Here is a 19,177-nt window from a genome sequence, read left to right on the forward strand (position 1 = left end):
ACCCCGGTTTGTTGAGTTGGTTATGAGATGACGTAAGCACCACTTGTGAAAATAGTTTAAGGAATCTTTATCGTACCCCAGATGTACCTTCTTTATCGTTTAGCAAACATGTATAAGCTTCTAGAAGACGTTTCCCGCCTAATCAGTTAAGTCCTCGTATAATCACAAAGTATTTCCTTATGATTTATGTGCCAGAGTTTATGAGAAGTTAAACGGTGTAAGACTCGATCGACCTCTTTCGCTCGGTCAGTCTCCACCTGTTGAGCATACTGTACCTTATCTGCTATGGGGTTAAATGCTTCTTCTCCTCGACCGGCTGTTCCGGCTCTGCCTATCTCGGCCTGTCGAACCTAGATACTCGATCAGTCTCTTTTGCTCGGTCGGTCTCCACCTGTCGAGCATACTGTGCCTTGTCTGCTGTGGGCCTAAATGTTTCTTCTACTCGATCGACTATTCCGGCTCGGCCTGTCTCGACCTGCTAAACCTAGATACTCGGTCGCTCTCTTTCGCTCGGTCGGTCTCCACTTGTCAAGCATATAAGAGAATTGCTACTCGACTAGTTTTCCTTCCTCCTTTACTAGAAAATGGATCCATTCTTCATAACCCGTATCAGGTATAATAACTTCTTTTGACAAATTTCACATGTTTATTTTAAAATTTCTTAAAGTTGATGTAATACCACTCAAGTGATATTTCTCTCTCTTTCTGTCACACTACTAATCCAATACCAAGTCTTGGTATGGTTTTCTTTTTGTTTTTATTTTGTGAGGATTATTTGAAATGGTGTATCAAGAAGGCTATAATACCACATGCCTGCCTCTTTTCTCCGGTGAGGACTTCAATTACTAGAAGAACCAAATGGAGTATCATCTCAAGACCCAAGTGGAGATGTGGATTGTGATCCAAATAGGATTCACACTCTCACCAAATATGGAGTACCTCTTACTTGTGACAAATGGGATGAACCGACAAAAAGGAAGATTGAGGTAGATGTAAACACCACTCAGACCTTACAGTGCCGCTTGACTAAAGAGGATCTAAATCGAGTTGGACCATTCAACTACACAAAGGATCTTTGGCAAAAATTGATGTAACTTCATGAAGGAACCTTCGATGCTAAGGTATGTAAGAAAGATCCATTTTTTTAATAAATTATATAACATAAAAATGTAGAATGGAGAATCATTAAGTCAACTATATCCCCGAATCCAAGATCTGCTCAACAAACCCCACTCGATCGAATAGAAAGTGGAGAATCACTATATTATAAGGTATGCCTTTAACTCATTTTCAAGGAACACTTTGTGGATATCTATGGTAGATGCTTACTAGGTTTTCAAGGATCTTTCAAATATTATACTAGACAAAATATTTTTTGAATTCAAATTAGATGAACAAACTAATGCACTTCTGATCAAAAAATAAATTGCTTTAATTGCAGGTACAAACAAGATGAAGCAATCAAAGAATAAGTATCGAACTAACCCTGAGTCTAAAGGTGAATCAGATTCAAAAGATGATGACAAAATTACTACCAATCTCATGAACCTGGTTCAAAAATTGTACAAAAAGAAGAAGGGGTTTACTAAATGAGAGATCAAGAAGGTGATTCAAACAAATATGAAGAAATTGAGTCTAAATTCAAGCATGAAGGCCAAGTCAAAAGTCACATGTTATGGGTGCAACTAAAAGGGGCACTACAAGTCAGAATGTTCAAACAAAAAGCAAAGAAGAAAAAAGGCTCTGAAAATAATGTGGTTCGAGTCTTCTGACGAATCAAACGAGGAAGAAACAGAAAGTTTTCTAACATTACTAGCACAAGCACAAGTAGTCAAAACTGAGTCCGTGAATGAATCTAAAGCCAAGTCTGAGTGAAGCCATGTATTCGTATCTGGGTCAGACGATTCCAACCCCACTGTAAGTCTGTCATTAGTTAGATTGCATAATTTAATTTCTTACTTATCCAGAAAATAAGCCAAGTCCAATAACCGGGTCAAGTCACTCTAAAAGAAGGGCAAAGCCCTCAAGGAAGAGATTAACCCAAGTCCTTTGACCTAGCTAATTCAAATTGGAATTTCAACTCAAGTTCAACAACTTGAGGAAGAAAATTCTAATTTAAAAACTCAAGTCAAAGAACTTAAGGACATGTTGGAATGATTCACTTTAGGTTTCAAGAATCTTGATCTGATTCTTGAAAAACAAAGGGCCATATACAACCAATCCGAACTCGAATACAAGGCTAAATATCGATTCAGATGTTACTTGTCTTTAGTAAATCAAACCAATAGAAATTTAGTCCAACCATGAGTCTCTAAGTCTAACTTGACTAATCCAAGATTAATTTTCATTACTTAAATTAATTATCAAAAATTAATTTTCAAAACTTAAATTTCAAAACTTTAATTAATTTTTAATACTCAAAACTTTAATTAATTTTTAAAACTTTAATAAGTTTTCAAAACCTAATTAATTTTTATGAATTACATTTATGCTTGGACTCTAGTGTTATACTCATGCTATTAACTTTACTTAATTTTTCATTTTTGAAAAAAAAAATTCCCCGTTAAATAAAACAATTATTTAAGCACTTGTATTTTCAAAATTTTTAGTTTTTCAAATCTCTTTTCAACTAAGGCATTAATTAAGGGGAGTTCTTTATATTATTTTGCAAATTATTTTTGATATATATCTAAGGGAGAGAAAAAAAATTAAAAGTTAAGTTGCTAGTTTTCAGAGATTAAAAGTAAAGTTGCTAGTTTTCAAAAGCTTAAATTTTTAAAAAAGAAAAGAAGTGTTATTTTTAAGGGAAAACTTAAAGTTAAATTTTTTAAAGAAAATTTCAACTTAGAAATTTTAACTTTGAAAGCATAACCTTTTCTAAGTTCTGTTTCTATACTTAGAAATTTTAACTTTGAAAAAAGATAGTTGATAATTCTTACTTGTATAGGTCTTTAGCTATTCTTAACTAGTTATACTTTACTTAACTTTGAATTGTGTTATCATAATCAAAAAGAGGGAGATTGGTGGTGCAGGAAGCACCAGATGATTGAACTAAAGTTTTGATAATGGAAAAAGCTTCAAAGTTAAGGATTTTTATAGTTCTAATAAGTCTGATTTAGTGTGTAGCAAAGTCCTAAGTGAGTTTAGAAAAGGTAAAAGTCCTAGTGAATACCAGGCAGGTAGAAAGCCCTAGTTACAACTAGGCATGAAAGTCATAGCCTGAGAGACTAGGTAGAAGTCTAAGTAGGTTGAGGACATCGGGCGAAAAATCCTACGGATCGAGGACAATGGGTGAAAGTCCTAAAGGTTGCTGACATTAGGCGAAAGTTTGGACGAGTCAAGGATCGGATGTCCAGCAGCAAGTCCTAAAGTCTCGGAAGATAAACAAAAAGTCCAAACAGTTTGGAGGACCAATTTGGCATCGGATAAACTCTCTTGAGAGAAGTAGGTGAGGACACATTTTCTGTGGAGGGAACAGTAGGTATCGATTTGATTTAGGGTTTTATAAAAATCTAAAAGTTAGAACTAGATAGTTTAGAGATTATCAAATATTTTATTTCTATATTATTGCTTATTATGCTAACCTTTTGATCTAGGAAATCATGTAGCTAAAAAAGGGGCTCTAGGTATCCAGACATAGTCCAAGCGCTCGAAGGTCTGGGTGCCCAGTGTTGATCCAAGTGCCCAGGAAGGTACCGAATGGGCAACTAGAAGGAGCTAAGGTGGCGCATGTTGATTGGCCAGCATATGTCATAGTCTAGGTGCATGGACGGGTCTGAATTCTCAGAGATGGATAAAATTCACCGAATAGAGCTTCATTGAGGTCACACCATGTCAGCCTTGTGGGGGTGCTTGGGACTAATCTAAGCACCTGGATAGGGCTATAAAAGGAAGGTTCAATCATCACCTCAAGAACAACAATTCTAATTATTCTCTCTCTTACGTGCTGCTCCAAAGATGACTCGACAATGATATAATGTTGGTCCGATGACTTAAAGCACGAATCTCTGAACCTTTAGTTGTCAGTAAATTTTATAGTGACATTTACATTGTAATCAAGATCTCTTTTGTAATTCTTTAAATTATTAGTGGATTGCCCAACGAAAGTAATCGACGATCATGGGCCTTGGAGTAGGAGTCATCACAGGCTCTGAACCAAGTAAAAACAACATGTTAGTATTGTCTTATTTATTCTTTGCTTAACTCTTTTCTTTCCGCTGTGTACTCTTGGCTATTTTATGAAAACATGCAAAAGTCACGAGCGCTATTGACCCCCCCCCCCTCTAGCACTTTTCGATCCTACAAAAAGGCCAATGCAATGCTCTATTTCTGTGATGTGCATTTTATAATGAATTATGTCAAAGAGTGTTAGACAGGAACCATTTAAAACAAAATAAAGAGAATATTTATAAAACTCTTTGCATGTTAGAAAGGTATTTTCCACCTTCTTTATTTACTATTTCAGTTCATTTGACAATCATTTAGCAAGAGAGGCTCGCTTGTGTGGATCAGTCAACTTTCGCTATATGTATCCATTTTAAAGGTAATAAATATCATACAACAAATTATATTTTACTATCAACAACTCTTGATTGTGAATTTTGTTTTTTATTTAGATTTATGAAAATACTTAAAGGTTATGTGAAGAACCAAGCAAGGCCAGAGGGTTGCATAGCTAAGTGTTATCTTACATAAGAAAAAATGTGATTTTATAGTGCATATTTTTTTAAAAAAAAATTGCTAGTATTGGTGCTCATTCTAATTGGAATAAGAATTTAGAGAATGGATTAGTGGAAGGTTGCACAATTTCTAAAGGAAAAAATTGATTGTAGAAGACCATTTGTTGTAAGATGCACATCGATATATGTTATTCAACATTGTAGAAGTTGAACCTTACTTTCAGTGAGTATAGTTAATTGCAAACTCTATTAGATAGGTATAGTCTACTACATAATTTGTATTTTCTAACAATCACTCTTCTATTATTTTAAATATGATGCACATTGAGGAGTTTAAAGAAGAAGATTATTGTTTCATAACTACTGAGACATTATTGCAAAAGCAACATATGGAAATATTTTCTCAATGGCTATCAAAACATGATCTTAATAACTCATCAAGTCGAATCCAATGGCTAGCACATGGTCCAAGAAAGCATTTTATATCTTATACGGGCTATATTATAAATGGACATCGGTTTCACACAATTGATGTTGAAAGAATGACACAAGATAGTGCTGTTTCAATTGAAGCCTTTCAATCTAGTATTAATGATTATTCACATACAAGAGGAAGACTTTCATATTACGAGGTTATACGAGATATTATTTTACTAGACTACTATTCTTTCAAAGTGTCTATTTTTAGATGTGACTGGGTTAATACTAGAACAATGATTAAAATGGAAGATAGTTTTACACTGGTCAACTTACACCAAGGACTAAGAACTTTTGAAAGTGACCCTTTCATTTTAGCATACAAACAAAGAATTATTCCATTCTAGGGACACTAATGAATCAATTGGTATGTGTTGTTAAAGGCACAACCTTGGGGTATTTATGACATAAATTTTATTGAAGAAGAAAGTCTATACGTCATTAAGACCTCTTGATGTGTCTAGACTTAATATTAACATTATTTAAAAAGAACCATATGCAAGGAATAGGTGTGATAGAATTGATGTGACAAATCCATGACTTAACTTTTAAGGTGTAGATTTTATAGTACTCTTAATGCAATAACAAATGTTCTTAAGTTCTATTATATTTTTATTGTTTCTATATTTTTTCCTGTAGTTTTATTTTCAACAATGTAACATGTAATATTGTTTATAGTGTTGGGTTTTTCGGGCCGCGAAAATCGCTTTTTCGCGTCGCGGAAACCCTGAAACCCCCTAGCCATTGGATCCGTGCGAAGAAAACTTTCGAAAATACGAGTACGAGTTTCAAACTATGATCTACAGTAGATCTACAAAGGAAAAACATTTTATACCTTCGATGCGTGCCCTTCGCGAATCCCGCTCGTCCAAGGTACGCCGAATCTCGTGATTGTCAACGTAGACAATCCTCTAGAAGTATCCACATGAACAAGATGTGTTCTCTAACACACAAGGATGGAGAAGAGAGCACCACAAGTGTGCTAGCACTCTCTAGGGCTCTCGGGTAGGATTGGAAGAAGAAGAAAGGAAAAGAAGAGAACACACTCCTCTAAAATCTCTATGTGACTTTCACTAACCTTTCTTCTTGGATTAGATTCACTCTCCTTTCTTCTCCCTTGCTTGAAACCCACGACCAAGAGAAGAGAAGGAGCAAGAAGAGAGATTAGGAGGAGGAAGATCACTTGAATGAGAGTTACTCTTGCAAAAATGAAACTCTTTTCATCTAATTAAGTGGTTTGTAACCTCCATGGGATACCAAGAGTCACAACTCTTGGTAACTCCCATGAGGTGGCACTTCACTTAAGTAACCATGATGATGTGGAGCATCATCATTGGTCCACTTAATGCCAACTCACCAATGAGGTAGCATAAAGTCAAGTCAAACTTGACTCTTCATCTTCCTCTCAAGTCAAGTCAAACTTGACTTAATCTCTCTCATGGTTGATCTAATCCAACCATTTAATTCAAGCCAATTTAATATATTGAATCTAATTCATTTAATTAAATTGATTCAATGAGTCATAATCTAAATTAGACTCATTGAACACATGAATCAACTTGAGTCCAACTCAATTAGCCCAATTAGGATTACTCTTAATCCAATTTGATTCATCAAATGAATCTAATCCTCTTGGTTCATCATATGAACCTAATCTCCATCCACTTGTTCTTTGTGTGTGACCCAATAGGTTCTTGTAACGTTGGCAATGCCCCTAAACTCATTTAGAAACATAAGTAATGAGCGGTATCTAGCAATACATCATTACTACCCAAGTTACAGGAATGTTGAGATCCAACATCACCTTGTGACTACTAATTGTGACTCCTCACAATATATGACAAGTGTCCTTCTATCCTAGACATCTAGATTGATCAATGTGAGGCATAGACCGTGTCATCCTCTAATCAATCTAAATCTTGAACTCCAAGTAGACTCACTCAATCAAATGAGCTCAATATATCATATTGACTCATTTGGGCATGGCCATGCACTTCGTGGTCTCACTCTATCAAGAATACCGATGTCTCTCCCGTCATATAGGAGGGATAGATCCCATCTACATCACTCACATCCCTCCGCATAATTTGTTACATACCAGTAATCGCCTTTATAGTCCATCCAGTTACGGTGACGTTTGACGAAACTAAAGTACATAACTCCTTATGTAGGGAACCATGGTGACTTCAGGTCTAAGGACTAGTAGTCATACTAATAGCCACATGAGAAAGTATATGACACTCATATAACGATCCATGATACTTTCTCATGGCGGGTCATTCAGTCTACATTCTCCAATGCATACCCATGTGTCAACTTGATATCTCTATATCCATGACTTGTGAGATCAAGTCATCGAGTTGACCTACATGCTAGTCTTATTGCATTAACATTGTCCCTGAATGTTAATACTCGACTAGGAATGATTAAGAGCAGTGTTCCCTCTATCATCTCACTATCGGTTCAACTAACCGATTGATATAGGTGAGAACCTTCTACTCAAGGACGTTATTATACTTAGTTTATTTGGCACCAATACAAGTAAGTATAATAACCAAAAACCAAATGCCTTTATTTATATAGAATATGATACAACAAGTCCAAAATATAATCATCAAATGATTGGCTCTAGGGCTCTAGCTAACATATAGTAGGTCATTATATATCATTCAAAAGATGAGAAAAATGGAGGAAAATGCAACAAAGTAGTTGTAGATGAAATTCAGGTGATATTGTACTTTTCTTAAAATCTTGATCTTTTTTAATAAAGTATACTTACACATTTCAATTTCTTTATGCTATTTTGTAGGAAATATAGGTAAGAGGCTATCAGAAGTGGGCGCTAACTCTTCACCTAATATATCACAAGACTTCCATGGTAAAGAGCCAATTGATGATGACAAAAATGATAAGAAAAAACCGTCAAATTGAATTTATCTAATGGTCATCAAAAGCCTAAAGAGTTGGAATGTAATGAGTTTAGACAACCAATTGGAATTAATTTTATTAAGTATAATTCTTTTCTAGGTTCCATGGTAAAGGAATTTGTATCATATACATTAGATGGGTGGAATGACGTCGATAAATAAGTAAAGAATAGGATGTGGAGTTGCCTTCAGGTAATGTCAAGAGTTGATGAATTTTTTAAGTCTGATTCTATAACCTATAGTAGATATAATTTTATACTTATTAATATACAAGTGAATTATAATATTGAGGAGTGTGAAAAGAAAACTATCTTTCAAAAGTTAGCTAAGTTGTGGCGTGATAGAAAGTCCAAACTGCAAGTACTTGCATGAGAAGTCGATGTTGGTAAAGTAGCTTTACGAAATTTTAATATTTTGAAGCATGAATTTAAGGATCAAGGGCAGTGGGAATTATTTGTGAAGAGAACACTATTACCTAAATTTCAAGTAAGTATTAATTAATAATACTAGTCACTTAATGGATTTTGTTGTATTAGAAATATTTTGTGGATTCAAATAGATACTCAATTATATATAAATATGTTAAATATATTTTTCTTATCAGGAAAAGAGTGAAAATTTTAAAACAATCAGGGTAAATCAAGACCACATTCACATGATGAGCCGGAGGGGTTATACCCATTTGGCTAGCATGATGGTAAGTATTATTATTTTTTAAAATGTTATGAAAAGTTCTGCGAATATACTTAACATTATTAATTTTTTCCTAACTATTTTTATAAAACACTATATATTTAGGAAAAATCAAATCCTGTAGATACACCAATTACAAGATCAAAAGTTTGGACTGAATGTCACACAAAGAAAAATGGACAGCCTATTAGTCAAGTTGTTGCTAAGAAAATAGTAATAAAGTTATCTCTTGTTATTATATATAAATGTTTTCATACAAATGTCACTAGTAACCTAAACTTCTTGTTTTACAAAGCTTGTGTCTTGTTATTTGCAAAAAGAAATAGAAGAATGTCCACTTGAATATCTAAACACAATTAACATGTTGTTGATACAATTATCCTTGTAATTGGCAAGTAATCTCAAGGTAGAGTGTGAGGAATGGGATTTGGAGTTACACCACCAAAAGTTAGAATGTCTATGCAACAAAATGGATTAGTTAAACATCTTGAAAATATTATGTGTTGTTGCAATTGACTACCAGGGTTTTGATATTTAACAATATATTTAATGGAGTTTGGTCAAGGTTGACCTAATCAAGTGAGATGTCTAGTCAAGTCAAGGTTGACCAGATGATTGAAAAGTGGTGAGTAATCTACCAAGTGACTATAAGTGGTGAGTAGTTTACCGAGTGACTACAAGGGTGAGTAGTGTACCAAGTGACTAGCAAGTCCAAGTAGGTCAAGGTGGCTTAATACTTGGCAAGAGGAACCCCTAGGAGAGGTAACCCCGGGTAATGAGAAGTCTTGGAGGAGTGAACTCCAAGAAAAAGTTCTAGTGAGTAAAGCTAGGCCCTAGTGAGTGAAACTAGGTGGTGAAAGCCTTGGTGAGCAAAGCCAGACAATGAAAAATCCTAGGGAGGTAATCCTAGGTAATGAAAAGCCTTGGAGGAGTGAACTCCAAGCAAGTGTGATCAAATGATTTTCAGTCGGCTACACGTAGTCGACTGGACCAGCAGATTTTGGTAAATATAAGTATAGTTTTACCAATATTATTTTGCATTACTATATTTGCTATTGTGCTAATTTAGTATTGTAGGAAAAGTCTTGTGGATCAGGCGATCAGACACTGAGCAGAGAAAGTTTAAACAAGTCTGGAGGACCAGATGTTTGGCAAATTAGTTGAGGTAACTACTAGAGGTAGTGTAAAATACCGAAAATGATAAGGGAATTTTCCGGAATTTTTAGAAATTTTTTTTTTGGAAATTTTCATGAGCTCGTATGGACAAGTTAATGGGGACAAAAACAGGGTCCGGGAAAGGCCTGTTTAGGCTACCCTATTTAAGAGAGGAAATGTATATATATTTCCTTTTCTTTTTATTTATTTATTTATTTTTATTTCTTTTTCCTTTATTAGTGTCGTCGTTTCCTTCCCCTTGCCGAACCCGAGCGCGCCTCGCATCCTCTCCGCGCACCCGACGCCGCCGACGCCTTCTCCTCCTTGCCCTAACCGCCGGCCCCGGCGGTTCTCTCCTCTGCCGACGCCGGCGACCCTCCTCTCTGCCTTGGTCTCTGCCGCCGGCGACGAGAGCCACCGCCGACCCCCTGTTGCCCTAGCCGTGGGGATACCGAGCACAGGGCCGACCGAGCCCCCCATCCCGATCCTTTCCTCTTTGCTCCAAGTCGTGCCCTAGTGCTTTACTGCCGTCGCTGCTCCTCTGCACAGTGTCGGCCAGTGAACCCTAGCTCCGGTTGCCATCACCTCTGTGCCAACGGCCAACGCCACTGCTTCTCCTATGGGGCTTCTTCCAGATTCAACGAGGGACGAACCTTTGAGACACCCTCTCCTCTTCGGTATCAAGAGGAAGAGTTTTGTGTTCACCAAAACAGTACTTGGATCTCATTCATTCTGGAGAAATTTCAGATTAGGGTAAGTTGTTTGAATTATGGGTGTGATCCTTGAGGAATTGGGTCTGATATTGATTTTTGTCGTGTTAATTGTGATTTAGGTTTATCTGTTTGGGAGATTGGCAATTTATCCTTGCTCCGACTGTTGATTTACAGAAGCAACGTTTCCAATCAGATTTGGACAAGTTGTAGAGGAAATTTTGTGTATGTACTATATTTCATTTTTGTTGTGGACTGGTTAGGGTGCCGTAATGTTAAATTAAGGAATGGATAAGATTATTAAATAGGTTTGGAGATTTTTATTTAGCTATATAGCTAAATACCTTATCTGTTTAATAACGCAGGACTCTGATTCGAGACCGTATCTCGACGGGTATCTTGATTCCCGGATTGGACTATTTTATCGGAGGCGAGTACTTTGACTTATGTCTTTTGATATGCATGATAATATGTTTAACATATAACAATAATTGTGTTATCTGTTTGTTTCGGTTGGTCGCTACATGATTAGTTACATGTTTGTTTGTTTATTTATGCTGCACTGCATGATATCTACCTGATCACATATGCTTTAGGTAGTGAATCAACCACATGCTATGATATGTTCTGGATCTAGGGTTTATTTGATACCCTATTTGATTGGTGTACCTTCTATTTGATACTTCTTCCAGTGGTACACACTTGTATCTAGTTATATGGACTATGCCATGTTTTTAGTGTAATGCATCATGATTGCATGCTGTGCGATTGTCGGCTCCACTTTGGTTGAGCCCATCGCCAGTTACATGTACTGCACACACCACCCATGGATTAGTTGTATATCTGGTTGGAGTGTGGCGGTTCTGCTGTTTGGCTCCGTTGGTCAGGTGACTCAGCGTGGTAGCCGGCAGTCAGTTCCGCTCTGTTTGGCTCCGCTGGCATTTAGTGTAACAGCGTAGTAGCCGGCAGACGGTGGACTCTGTTTGGCTCCGTTGGTCAGGTGACTCAGCGTGGTAGCCGGCAGAGATACCTCCCCGTCATCGTGTACCGGGAGATGAGAGCATTGAGCTCCCCCATTTTTGATTTGGGGTCACAGGACAGGAGTACTCCGACAGCATCCCGTCCACTCGGTCACTCATCAGGAATAGTGACGACAGAGTGCACGGTTGTCACAGCCCTACCCACTCGGTCTCACCTTTTGTGTGTGAGATGACTGACTGGCGTAAGGGGTGACCAGGACGCATCATTAGCATCATATGCATTGATGCATTTATATTTTTATGATTGTGTTTGCTGCATTTGGTTACTGCATTTTGGTTGGATACGTACTTTTGACCTGCATACAGGATTATTGACACTTTCGGTTTGACGACCCTTTTGTCTGGATAGGAGTTTCCTGGTGAGTACAACTTCCTCAGTTACCTTTCAGTTTTGCGTGTTCCCTATATATGATTAGGAAGCTGTATTCCATGTTCGTTGCTGTTAGATATATCTTACTACTCATGTCCAGTGGTATTCGCTGAGTTGTTGAACTCACCCCCGTTGATACTATCTTTTTCAGGTACCAGGTTATTTTTGGTGTCGCTTGGAGCATCCTGTCTGCTGGTCCCCACGTCACATCAGATGACTTATCGGTTTCACGTATGTTTTGTTTGTTTTATGTATCAGTTTATTTAGCTCTGTACTCCGGTTTTATTTTTGGAGTGTTGATGTGTTATGTGGTATTTTGTATTTGTTGTTGGTTGTGTAAGCCTAGCCAGCTAGCAGTTTTGTGTTTTGGTTTTGGTACAGCCGAGTAGGCTGCTTTATTTTTAACTGCGTGGTTGTGTCAGCCAGAGGCTGAATTTGATATTAACTGCGTGGTGTTTGTTTTCTTTTATTGTTATTATTCCAGTCGCATGTGGTTGAGGTATATAGTGCTTGTAGAAAAGTTTCAGATTGTCCGTCGTACAGGGGAGATGCTGCCGAAATTTCTTCGGACAGAGACTCCTATGGGGCGTGACAATTTAGTGGTATCAGAGCAGGTATACGATACTTGCTGTGTGTTCTAGATTTATACGATCTTTGTTTTCGTATTTTGGATACTTTGAATAATCTGATATCAGTTTATTGGGTATCAGCGCGCCAAAGTTTGGCGATATTTATTTGATTTCCGTGTGTTGGATTTTTTTGAGATTTATCTGATACCAATTTATTGGTATCAGAGCAGGGTGTGATACCTGCTTTTAGTATATTGGACATTTTTATACTAGACCTAGTTGCGAGACAGATTAGTCTGGGCAGTTAATTTTGGGTTGTACGGATTTTTTTTCGTTTCGATTTTGTTATGGATTTCCGTTATTGATTTATATGGATTTCCGGTGTTTGTTTTTCTCATACGGAATTCCGAGGTCATTTTGGGGACTGGATAGCGATGGAACATCTCCAGACGGCATATAGGTATGATGTTTAATTTTATAGTTTATGACAGGTGTTAGCATTCTTTATTTAGTACATGTTTGGTTGTAGTAGCACATATTACATGTGATGGATTAGCCATTGAGCATGGTTGACCTTAATAGAGATAAACGATTATAATCTCTGGTGATTTTTCTTATCATACCATCAGTAGTGTTAGCTTCTGTTACTACTCGTAGGAGATGGAGGCACATACCAGCCTCTGCTATTGTTAGTTGGGTAGTGGATGATACCTACATATTCCTGTTGACTTAGCTAGGAGAGTTTTATACTCATATCTTTTGGATATTAGGATACCAGGTACGATGGAAATTGATCATTGGGGGTTACCATGTTTGATCATTGTTGAGAATGGTTTGAGGTTGAGGGATATTGTGAGATCAGATATTATGATATGTTGATTTCTAATGATTTATGAGAGTAAATGTTATGTGGTTGTCTGATGATCAATTACTAGATATTTGTTTTGATGATCTATTAGTGGATAACTATTTTGATGATTTATATTTGGGTTGTCATTGAGGGTGACATAGTGAGTGTCATTTATGATATTCATAGGTTTGATGATTATGGTTGGTGATCAGATTATAAATTGGGTGTTGGAGAGTTTTACGGTTGAATGTACCTATGAGATTTTAATAAATCTGGTTGGTTATGGATAGTTAACAGGATGAAAAAAAAAATGATATATGCTTCCTCTGATATGGGACTATGTGGAAAAAATAATGATTGATATTTTGAATGCTAACTTGCCCTCATGGGGAGTGGAGATTTATTCATCTGATATAGTGTGGGCTGATGTTTTTGAGGATGAAGATGAGAGTGTCTTGATGTTCTTAAATTCTGACTTTTTCTTTTGGGTCATACACATTTATACATATGATATTATGTAGTTGGATATACCTTAGTTGCTTGTGGAGGATTAAGGTATTCTTGATTAGTTAGTAGATGAATGATTTAGTTTTGTTGGTTGATCAGTAGAGGATTGCCATACTCTATTTTTTTTTAGAGGTTCGAACCTTTAGGTTATTTGTGTTTAGTTATGTATCTAGAGCACCTTTGAGTACTTGTTTTGTACTGACGTGGAAATGACTGATTTAGCCATATATCATTGTCGGCTTGGATAGGTGATAAAGGATCGATGTACCCTATTTCATGAAGACTTTGACCATGGACTGTATATACCTGGTAGGATAACTTAGAGGGTGCATTGGGATATGTGACCCCGCTGGTGTAAGGAAGTGTAGAGTTAATTGCTTAACACTTATGGGATACAATCGTTACTAGTGTTTACTGGGAGAGTACATTTGGATTTATGATGATAAAATTTTTCCCATTAGATATAGTCTTGGTAGTGTATGACATTGACTGGCAATGTTATACCACGGTGTGTATATCTTTCTTGTCCGATACCAGTTCCTTTGAACCTAGAGCAGGGTTGTTACTGGATGATTAGACTGCTTTATTTTGGGTTGCTTTTGATTGATGTATTCATGCTTGATACATATGCATGAATTTTGTTTAGATATACCTGTAACCCATGAGTATTGGTAGCATAAGGTTGGTCTCTTTGGTTGAGCTGGTATGCTGATTTTGCATGTCTATGTTGCATGTATATTATGATTGTTATGTGTTGTAGGAGTCCTATGGTAGACTGTCCATTTGCCAGTAGTATATATATCCATGTTCTGATATGGTTTGAAGGTTCCTGGTGGATCATAGATATGTAGTTCGGTGTATGTATCTGAAGGTATTATTGAGGATAGCTTGTTGATTAAATCCGAGATGTAGTATAAGTACATCGGTGGTGTTTTGATGGAAGCATTTTGTCGATTTAATCTGAGTTGTGATATGTACATATGTGTTTGGTGTGGTATCTGAGGTAACCTTTTTGATTATGTTTGATTTGTGAGTGCACCTGGGTTTAGTATGCTTTATTGGAAGTATATGTTGGTTATACTCTTGGCATAGGTGAAGATATGTCATATGAGCGTTGTTTGAGGTGTATTGTTGATTTTACCTACATTGATTTTGGACACGTGTTCGGTATGTATTGTTGGAGGTATCATACTGATTATACCTGAGTTGTGAGTATGTTTGGTGTATAATAATTGGAGGATTTTGTTGATCATACATATGTTGTGTGAGCATGTGTGCTAGGTGTATACATTGGTAGCAGTAGGATGATTCTACTTATACTGAATGCAGAATGTGGAGTGACTGCATTATGTCATTTGTTGAATTAACTCATCAACTAATTTTTCTATCAGTGGATGACCCACTAGGATGCTGATAGAGTTGATGATGGATTTGATTAGTTACTAGGTTGTTATATCCTAGGCTAACCACAGCGAATTATGGTAGAGAGATCTTGTACAGTCTCTAGCTGGATAGTTAGGTGCCTTGGGGTACTTGGATATTGTTTTGTGGTGGAGCGTTACTCCCACATATCACGGATTGCTGGTAGCGGAGCATTGCTCCTATATTTATTGCAGATACATATTTCAGATTATTTGTGGTGGAGCGTTGCTCCCACATGTTGAGGATTTCTTGTGATGGAGCGTTGCTCTCACTCTGGAGGATTTATTCTTTGGTGATATATGTTATTGATGATCAGATTTTTTCGATTTATTATTGGAGATCCTATGGATAGGAATGTCTGTGATACGTACATTATGTGTCTCAGTTTTTGCCATAGAGGCTTACAGTGCCTTAGATGTTTTCAGGGACTCGATGATCCTGGTATGTCGAGGATGTTTGGATGGGTTTCCATTATCTTTGTGGACGATGTTGTGATCTATTACGGATCCGAGGTGAGTCACGTACACTACCTTTGCATAGATCTAGAGATGATTCGACGAGAACATCTATATGTGATTATCAGTAGTGCTGGTTTGGATTGTTTTATGTGAGATGTTTGAGCCACACGGTCACCAATAGAAGTATACCGTGGTTCCACATGAGATCGAGATTGTTACCGTCGGGAGTAGACGGAGTCAATAGAAGAGGCTTGTAACCTCCTTTGTTTGGCCGATATTTTCGGAGATACGTTGAGGGTTTCTCACGGATTGCTATGTCACTTACACGCCTGACCATGAAAGGCGTGAAGTTTATTTAGACTGAGGATTTCAAGATCAGCTTCTAGGAGCTGAAGCGAAGACTAGTGTCGGCTTCGATTTTTGGTTTTTACTTTCTAGAGAGGACGGATTTGTCCTCTACACCGACACGTTTCTACAGGGTATGGGTGCTGTTCTGTTGCAGCACGGTTGAGTATTCTTATATACTTCTTGATAGTTGGGGGAGCCTGAGAAGAAAATACTCAGTTCATGATCTGGAGTTGACTGCTATTATTTTTGCCCGAAGATTTGGCGGCAGTACCTGTATGATATTACATTGAGATTCTCACTGACCATCGGAGTCTCAAATATCTGTTTCACTCAGAAGGAACTTAATCTTCGACCGAGGAGATAGATGGAGTTCCTGAAGGATTATGATTTTACCATTAGCTATCACCTGGGAAAAGCTAATGTGGTTGTCGATGCACTTAGCCAGAAGTCCAGAGGGACTTTAGCTTGCCACCGAGTTGTGGTCACAGATTTGATTCAGGGTTTATTCGAGTTAGACCTTGAGGAGCAGGGATAGACTGAGCAGGGTATTCTTATTGCCATAGATGCTCAGTCGTCGATCAGGACGAGAATCCGTGAGGCCCAGTTGTTGGAACCTTATAGAGCTCAACATGAGGCAGAGTTGATCCGTATTATCAGACGGAGGATGTTAGAGGCATAAGGCTGCCAGTAGAGTTATGCTGACCGGAGTCGGAGACTCATAGAGTTCTCCATTTGTGACCATGTATTTCTGCGAGTTTCACCCATGAAAGGGGTGAAGAGATTTGGCCTCAGTGGTAAGCTAGCTCCGCGTTACATTGGTCCTTTCGAGATCTTGGAGAGGATCGAAGCGGTAGTTTACCATCTGACACTACCACCATTCCGGACAGGTGTTCAAGACATATTTTGTGTATCTATGCTGAGAAGATACATAGTAGACCCAGCTCACGTGTTGGCTAATATTCCAGTTCCAGTTCAGCCTGACATTACTTATGAGGAGGTTCCGGTACGGATTTTTGGATCAGAAAGAGTGTAAGTTGTGGAATAAGACTATCCGGCTGGTTAAAGTCGGATGACAGCATCATTCAGACGATGAGGCTACTTGGGAGCTTGAGGATACGATCCGAGCTCGATATCCCCATCTTTTCACTTGAGGTATGTGAATTATTTACCGTTCAGCATTTATACTTTATATTTGTTGTTAGTACTTGCTGATGGTAGATAACGAAATTTGGGGACCAAATTTTTATTAGTGGGGGAGAATGTAAAATACCGAAAATGATAAGGGAATTTTCCAGAATTTTTAGAAATTTTTTTTTTGGAAATTTTTCGGAGCTCGTATGGACAAGTTAATGGGGACAAAAACAGGGTCCGGGAAAGGCCTGTTTAGGCTACCCTATTTAAGAGAGGAAATGTATATATATTTCCTTTTCTTTTTATTTATTTATTTATTTTTATTTCTTTTTCCTTTATTAGTGTCGCCGTTTCCTTCCCCTTGCCGAACCCGAGCGCGCCTCGCATCCTCTCCGCGCACCCGACGCCGCCGACGCCTTCTCCTCCTTGCCCTAACCGCCGGCCCCGGCGGTTCTCTCCTCTGCCGACGCCGGCGACCCTCCTCTCTGCCTTGGTCTCTGCCGCCGGCGACGAGAGCCACCGCCGACCCCCTTGTTGCCCTAGCCGTGGGGATACCGAGCACAGGGCCGACCGAGCCCCCCATCCCGATCCTTTCCTCTTTGCTCCAAGTCGTGCCCTAGTGCTTTACTGCCGTCGCTGCTCCTCTGCACAGTGTCGGCCAGTGAACCCTAGCTCCGGTTGCCATCACCTCTGTGCCAACGGCCAACGCCACTGCTTCTCCTATGGGGCTTCTTCCAGATTCAACGAGGGACGAACCTTTGAGACACCCTCTCCTCTTCGGTATCAAGAGGAAGAGTTTTGTGTTCACCAAAACAGTACTTGGATCTCATTCATTCTGGAGAAATTTCAGATTAGGGTAAGTTGTTTGAATTATGGGTGTGATCCTTGAGGAATTGGGTCTGATATTGATTTTTGTCGTGTTAATTGTGATTTAGGTTTATCTGTTTGGGAGATTGGCAATTTATCCTTGCTCCGACTGTTGATTTACAGAAGCAACGTTTCCAATCAGATTTGGACAAGTTGTAGAGGTAATTTTGTGTATGTACTATATTTCATTTTTGTTGTGGACTGGTTAGGGTGCCGTAATTCTACATAATCGTGATATGTGGTTTGAGTGAATTTGGGTTTTAACCATTTTGTTGATGATTGATAGATAGGTTAATAACTAATGTTAACCTAGGTATACGTGTTGAATTAAGGAATGGATAAGATTATTAAATAGGTTTGGAGATTTTTATTTAGCTATATAGCTAAATACCTTATCTGTTTAATAACGCAGGACTCTGATTCGAGACCGTATCTCGACGGGTATCTTGATTCCCGGATTGGACCATTTTATCGGAGGCGGGTACTTTGACTTATGTCTTTTGATATGCATGATAATATGTTTAACATATAACAATAATTGTGTTATCTGTTTGTTTCGGTTGGTCGCTACATGATTAGTTACATGTTTGTTTGTTTATTTATGCTGCACTGCATGATATCTACCTGATCACATATGCTTTAGGTAGTGAATCAACCACATGCTATGATATGTTCTGGATCTAGGGTTTATTTGATACCCTATTTGATTGGTGTACCTTCTATTTGATACTTCTTCCAGTGGTACACACTTGTATCTAGTTATATGGACTATGCCATGTTTTTAGTGTCATGCATCATGATTGCATGCTGTGCGATTGTCGGCTCCACTTTGGTTGAGCCCATCGCCAGTTACATGTACTGCACACACCACCCATGGATTAGTTGTATATCTGGCTGGTGTGTGGCGGTTCTGCTGTTTGGCTCCGTTGGTCAGGTGACTCAGCGTGGTAGCCGGCAGTCAGTTCCGCACTGTT

At 38.1% G+C, this 19,177-nt stretch overlaps 1 long non-coding RNA gene across 1 annotated transcript; it reads left to right on the forward strand.

The window, feature by feature from the left end:
• The first annotated feature begins 18,165 nt into the window (after window positions 1–18,165).
• Window positions 18,166–18,708, forward strand: LOC122012593. Its single transcript, XR_006120275.1, has 3 exons — window positions 18,166–18,192; window positions 18,272–18,364; window positions 18,616–18,708. It is a non-coding gene; the product is annotated as an uncharacterized LOC122012593 (long non-coding RNA).
• Window positions 18,709–19,177: the final 469 nt, after the last annotated feature.

This window comes from Zingiber officinale, chromosome 8A (genome assembly GCF_018446385.1).
Source record: "Zingiber officinale cultivar Zhangliang chromosome 8A, Zo_v1.1, whole genome shotgun sequence".
Lineage (NCBI taxonomy): Eukaryota > Viridiplantae > Streptophyta > Magnoliopsida > Zingiberales > Zingiberaceae > Zingiber > Zingiber officinale.